General features: G+C 43.4%; 1 pseudogene; it reads right to left on the bottom strand.

The window, feature by feature from the left end:
* Nucleotides 1-4,688: 4,688 nt before the first annotated feature.
* LOC118519328 (glyceraldehyde-3-phosphate dehydrogenase pseudogene) lies at nt 4,689-5,934 on the bottom strand (annotated as a pseudogene).
* Nucleotides 5,935-7,012: the final 1,078 nt, after the last annotated feature.

Genomic DNA, 7,012 nt, shown 5'->3' with positions numbered 1-7,012 from the left:
TTGGATTTCTCCAGATTTCATTAGCAGCTCTTCCTCTTTCATTCACTGCACCGGATAGTCTCCTGCTGGACAGGCCCCACCATGCCCACAGCGGCTCCTACTCCTCCTACAGCGCATGAGTGGCCCTCCAGGCTCCAGCTGCTGCGCTGATTCTCTTCTGATGTCAGGCCCCCGTTTCTAACACCAACTTTGTACACCCGTCTGTATTTCTCACGGCAACCCAATGCCAACCTGCTTCCTTTTCCTCCCTGTGGCCATGTCCTTCTCTTCATATCACCCATCCTGATGACTGGCTCCATCCCTCAGTCTCTCCAGATCAGAAACCTGGGAGTCAGCCTAAATCCCTTACTCACATGCCCTCTGGTGCGTCGGCCGCGGGTCCTGACTGAGTCAGCCTTGTCAATAGCTCTTCTCTGCGGCCACCCCTGATTCCTTAGATCAGGCCACTTACTTCTTCCAGGACAGTTTATGTCATTAGCTTTCTAATTGTCCCTCTGCCTCAGACATGGTCCGGTACACAAATCTGCTTAAAACCTCTCAAAGGAGCCCAGTTCTTAGGGGACAAAGGGCAAAGCCCTTCTAGTTATGAGCCCTGCTGCTTTTCCGATCTCCTCCTTTGTGCCATGTCTTTGTGCTCAAGCTAAAATGAACAGCCTTATTTCACCAAATCTAATGCACCATTGGTTGTAACACATCAAATTATTTTATGTTGCACTAAGAAAGAGGGGGAAAAGAACACCATCAAGTAAACTATAACTTGTCATCAATTGTAAGCTAAATCCCAACCTCTGAGATATTAAAATAGGAAAAATTGTGTGGCCTAGAGGCAGTGAAATACAGTCTTTGATGTTTCCCTTCTGCTCCACTGTACTCTCACACAGCTCATCCCCTCTGCCCATGATGTTCTTACCTCTCACTAGAAGCCCTTGAGCATCAGACAAACTCCTGCTCATCCTTCAGGATCCTACTTAAATGTCCCCCTTTCCGGGAAGGCTTCCCTGGGCTCTCTTGACAGTTATGAGCTCCCCTCTTGAGTTCTCTCTGTTATGGCAGTTAGCACATGGCCATGATTACTTGTTCTAAGCCTCCACACCCTTGGAAAGCAGATACTATGTTCTACTCATCTTTGTTTCCCTGTTGGGGAAGTGTTGGGAGTGTTGGGAGATGGTAGGCATTTAATTAGTGTCTTAGTCAGCTTGGGCTGCCATAGCAAAATACCATAGACTGAGTGACTTAAACAACAAACTTATTTCTCACAGTTGTGTGAGCTGGGAAGTTCAAGATCAAGGTGCCAACAAGATAGGTTTCATTCTGAAGCCTCTTCTCTTGGTTTGTAGGCAGCTGCCATCTCTCTGTGTGCTCAAGTGACTCCTCCTTATGTGCTCTTGGGGAAAAAGTAAGAGCAATCTCTCTGATATTTTCATATATTCCATCATGTGGGCCCACCCTCTTGACCTCATCTAAACCTAATTACCTCCCAAAGACCCCATCTCTAAATATGATCACATTAGGGGTTAAGGCTTCAATATATGAATTTGGAGCTGAGGGGACACAATTCAGTCCAGCAATTAGTGTTTGGTATATAAAGTAATGGACTAATGGACATTACCCTGACTCATATTCTCCGTTTACCTTGACCTTACTTTCTAGTTGCACCTTGACTTGGATTGACCTATCTGGTGGCCCTTGACCTGTCCTTGGCCAATGATTTTGTTTTGTCCCTGTACTCATGTAGCACAAATGATATGTTAAGGTTCATTCCTGATCCAGCCAACTAGGTGTCTTAATCTCCTTGAAATATAAATTTCTTGGATTCCCTATACATTTAGCACAGGGCCTATCACAAATTGAAAACCCAGTCACTCTTTTTTGATAGCTCTACCTGCCCTTTACAATTGGGGCAGAATGTGAAAGCTGCTGAGAAATTGCCTTAATCTTAGATTTAGGATTTTAGTTGCAGTGGGATCTATTTTGCACAGAAATGCTTTTGATAACATTGAAACATTATTTGTTCAAATTACAGAACTGATTACTCTTAGCTCTCTTTCTCCAGTGCTTAATTTTATTCTTTGTCCTGGTGAATAATTGGTGGTTAGAATATCTAGTTAAGCTATTGAGAGCATCACATGTGGCAAATTGTCAGGCTCATTTTAATAATTGTTAATTTTTTTGGCCAATGACTTGAAAATGTTTCACTCTGAGGCCTCAGATGCCTTTTTCCCACCACAAGTAAACCCTATTGACCCTATTTCAGTCAAGTTTAGTCTGTTCATTTCATTTCACTGTGAATGTTCTTGTAGAGGTAATTTATGATATTTCTAGATTTGTGGACTGTTATAAGCATAATGGGTTTTTAAAATAATTTTCACCATAGCTGTTGATTTTGCTAATCACAAATTATTACTGTAGTCTGTATAATGGGTGAGGAACCAATCTGAACAAAAAGCTGGTTAGGTAGTTTTCTCTTCACTTGATTCAAAGGAAGGAAAAGTCTGATCAAGGATATTGAGTCTATGGTACAAGTCCATTTTATGACTATTAACTTCTCGATACAAGCTCATTAGTCAGAATTTGGGTGCTTCCAATGAATATGATTGCATTGTGTTCATAATCAAAAGTAAATCTAATTTGTGACTTTACCTAAAAGATTTGATTCACTGAACATTGTCAAGTGGTCATACTAAGTGTGGTAGAAGATGGTATTTCATGATTAATAATGCCTAAGAGGAAGATTAACTAAAGAATATTTGAGACAGTCATGTACTGTCTCAAGTATGATTGGAGTGTGATTGGAGTCAATGACTGCGTTCAAGTGCATATTGAGTTCTAATGGGAAAAAGCAAGAATGCTTGGTTATCAAAAGAAGGGGCAGCCAGACCAATGAGAACAATATGTAACAGATAGTTCAAGTTGTGAGCCAAGTTCTTTTAAATTGGCTTTAGACAAGTGAAAACCTATGAAAGTAGATGTTCCCATTGCAAGGTTCAACTCTCCTCTTTGTTGCCAGTAAATTTTGTAACAGCTTTGTTGCTTTGATACCTCCAGTTGAAATGTCCATATATGCCTAAGTTATATGTCAAGGACAAGATTATGAAGCAAGTGAAATTTGTCTTTGAATCCCCACAACTTACTCATTCTGGACCTTTCACACCATTTGGATCTTCTTATTTACTCTCCCCTCCTGATGCAAATCACAACTGCCTTCCTCTTGCTATAGGCAGTCCTAAGCCCCCTGAGTCCCCCTACCATAGTCCACGCAGGCCTATTTGACTATTTAATATCTTCCAGTCTACTCACTCCACTGTGGCTGGTCTTACCCTAACTAGGTACTAAGAAAGCACACAAGACAAGATATTTCACGATGAGGTCTAGACTCATACTTTGAGGGTTATTGTCAAACTGGAGCATATTTAAAGGATAGGAAGGTGGAGTACTTGACACAATTTCACATACATGGGCATTCGAAGGCACTGGGATCTGGGCAGGGGGATTTAGTCTGGTGCTTAAAAAACTACAAAAGATGAGAAAGCTGCCTTCAGATTTGTGAAACTGTGTCATCATCATCATCACCTTTTATGAAGATCCTTGGCATGCTGAAATTTTTATGAACATTAGCTCTAATCCTCACAGCAACCTTACAAGACTGGTATTCATGTCTTGAATAAGGATCGGACTTGAATCTTAAGAGTTAAAAGCCTGCTTAGAGGCCATCCACTTTAACATTCCCCACTACAGAACCAATAACAACAAATTCCATGTGCCAGTAAACAATAATAATAGTAATGGCAGTTGCAAGGAAGAGTTTTTGGTCAATCTGAAATAGAAATTTCTAACAGAGTTGCTTTAAGATGGCATGGCTTTCCACAGGGGATGTGCAGTTCCAGTCACTGGAGGTGTGCAGGCAGGGCTAGACAACCCTTGACAAGGACACTGTGGAGGGAGGTCAAGCCTCAGAAGCAGAGATGAGATGAAAGAACTTTGATGGTCCCGTTACAATTCTAATTCTGAATCTAAGTCATGAGTGACGTATTACTGTTAACAGTGCATTCCTCCTCCTGCTCACGGCCTCCATGATTATGAAATTTCCAGAAAGAACACCATCTGTAATATGTGGACAGTCTGTGTGGTTTAGATCTGTCTGTGTGTACAGGACACTAAAACCATGGTCAGCATTAAAGCAAACACTCCATGATGCACATGCTGTAGAGCACACGTCTTCCACTTAGTTCAAATCATGGCTCCAAAACAGGTCCAATGGTGGTGAAATAAAGATGTTAGCAGGTCTGATTCCTTCTGGACATTCTAAGGAAGTATCTGTTTTCTTGCCTTTTCCAACTTCTGGAGACCACCTCTCTTATTTGGGTCATGGCCTCTTCCTCAATCTTCAAAGCCAGCAAAGTAGTGTCTTTAAATCTCTCTCTGATTCTGCTTCTGTAGTTATATTTTCTCTGACCCTGACCTTCTATTTTAAGGACACATGTGATTATACTGGGCCCTGGATTATCTGGATAATCCAGGATGATCTTCCCATCTCAAGATCTTTAACTTCATTACACCTGCAAGTTCCCTTTGTTATGTAAGGTAACATATTCACAGTTTCCAGGAGTTGGGACGTGGATATCTTTGGGGGATGATCATTCTGCCTACATCGTTATGTGAACTCAAGTAGATTATTACATCTCCAAGCCTTGTTTTTTTTTTTTTTTTTTGGCTGGGTACAGTATACTTTATTGATGGTACATGACAAGGTAGGGCTCCCCAAGCCCCTCCCCTTCTTCAGGGGGTCTGGGATGCAAACGGTGGAGGTTGGGAGATTCTCAGTGTTTTGGGGGTAAGTTGGGGCAGGGACTCCCCAGCAGCTGAGGGCCTCTCTCTTCCTCTTGCTCTCGCTCGGGCTGGTGGTCCAGGGGGCTCTTACTCCTTGGAGGCCATGTGGACCATAAGGTCCACCACCTGGTTGCTGTAGCCAAATTCATTGTCATACCAGGAAAGGAGCTTGACAAAATGGTCGTTGAGAGCAATGCCAGCCCCGGCATCAAAGTTGGAGGAGTGGGTGTCACTGTTAAAGTCGCAGGAGACAACCTGGTCCTCCTCAGTGTACCCCAGGATGCCCTTGAGGAGGCCCTCTGACGCCTGCTTCACCACCTTCTTGATGTCGTCATATTTGGCAGCTTTCTCCAGGTGGCAGGTCAGATTCACGACGGACACATTGGGGTTGGGGACACGGAAGGCCATGCCAGTGAGCTTCCCATTCAGCTCAGGGATGACCTTGCCCACAGCCTTGGCAGCGCCAATGGAAGCAGGGATGATGTTCTGGGTAGCCCCTCAGCCGTCGCACCACAGCTTCCCAGAGGGGCCATCCACAGTCTTCTGGGTGGCAGTGATGGCATGGACGGTGGTCATGAGTCTCTCCATGATGCCGAAGTTGTCATGGATGACCTTGGCCAGAGGAGCCAAGCAGTTGGTGGTACAGGAGGCATTGCTGACAATCTTGAGGGAGTTGTCATACTTCTCATGGTTTACACCCATCACGAACATGGGGGCATTGGCAGAGGGAACAGAGATGATGACCCTCTTGGCCCCGCCCTTCAAGTGAGCCCCAGCCTTCTCCATGGTGGTGAAGACCCCAGTGGACTCCACAATATACTCAGCACCAGCATCACCCCATTTGATGTTGGCGGGATCTCGCTCCTGGAAGATGGAGATGGACTTTCCATTGATGACAAGCTTCCCGTTCTCAGCCTTGACTATGCCATGGAATTTGCCATGGGTGGAATCATACTGGAACATGTAGACCATGTACTTGAGGTCAATGAAGGGGTCATTGATGGTGACAATATCCACTTTGCCAGAGTTAAAAGCAGCACTGGTGACCAGGCGCCCAATACAGCCAAATCCATTCACTCCAACCTTCACCATCGGGTCTCAGGGACGCGGCTGGCGCTGCACCAGAAGATGCGGCTGTCTGTCGAACAGGGAGAAGCAGAGAGCCAAGCCTTGTTTTTTCATGTGCACAATGATGATAATGATATTAGGTTTCTCAAAATATTGTGAAAATACAATAAGATAATGCATCTAGAGTACTTAGCACAGGGCCTGGTACTTTGCGTAAGCACTTAAGAAATTATGCTTTAAGAAACAAGGGTGGAAAGACAGAGTAAAATCAATTCTCATGCAAAATGGCTGTCACTGACTTAAGCTGCTTCCACAAATCTGTTTGAACAAAATGAAGAAGACGAAGCTAGTGTAAGCGGGAAAAATACCAAAATTTATATATTGTCAAAAGCATTATCATCCTACAACCAATATTTTCCCATGCCCAAAACTGCTCATTCCAGTTTTAATAATTATAAAGTTCATCCTGGTATTAAGCCAAACTAACTCCTAATAATGTCTTTCCTGTAGTTCTATTTGTGCCCACCTGCTTGTTTATCATATATTTGGTGTTTCGTCTCATAGACAGTGTTTCCTTAGCCTTTTGAAGACACTATCCTATCTCCAGCCCCTTCTGCCCCACCCTTGAGCTTTCTGTAGAGCAAACCAACCCAGTTCCTCATACTAAAACTTAACATAAATCAAGGTTGTTTTTGAGGCAGCTGAAAAAAAGAACTGAAACACTAGGTTTTTTTCCCCCCTTTTTTTTTGGACCACATCCTCTTATTCATCTTGAACATTAGGATGAATAGACTATGAATATAGGATGGAGGAAAGCCAAAGAGGCTCTCCATGTTACCACCACTAATACCCTGGTTCAAACCACTGTTATTTTTTTTCCAGGACTACTGCAATAGCCTTCTGATTACTCCTTTCTCTCCCCCCTCCCCCCTTCCCCTGCCCCTCCTCCCATCCTCCTCCTCCTCTTCCAGCCTGTGTCCCTATCTTATAGATAAGTTTACTGATACAGAGTTTAAATAAGTAATTTACTTAAGGTCATGGAACAGTAAGTGGAAAAATTGACACCAAGACTGTTTTCATTTATAGCCTATTAGAAAACGAAGGACAGCCAACAAAA

This window comes from Halichoerus grypus, chromosome 7, assembly GCF_964656455.1.
Source record: "Halichoerus grypus chromosome 7, mHalGry1.hap1.1, whole genome shotgun sequence".
Taxonomy (NCBI): domain Eukaryota; kingdom Metazoa; phylum Chordata; class Mammalia; order Carnivora; family Phocidae; genus Halichoerus; species Halichoerus grypus.
This window is presented reverse-complemented; position numbering and strand designations above follow the sequence as displayed.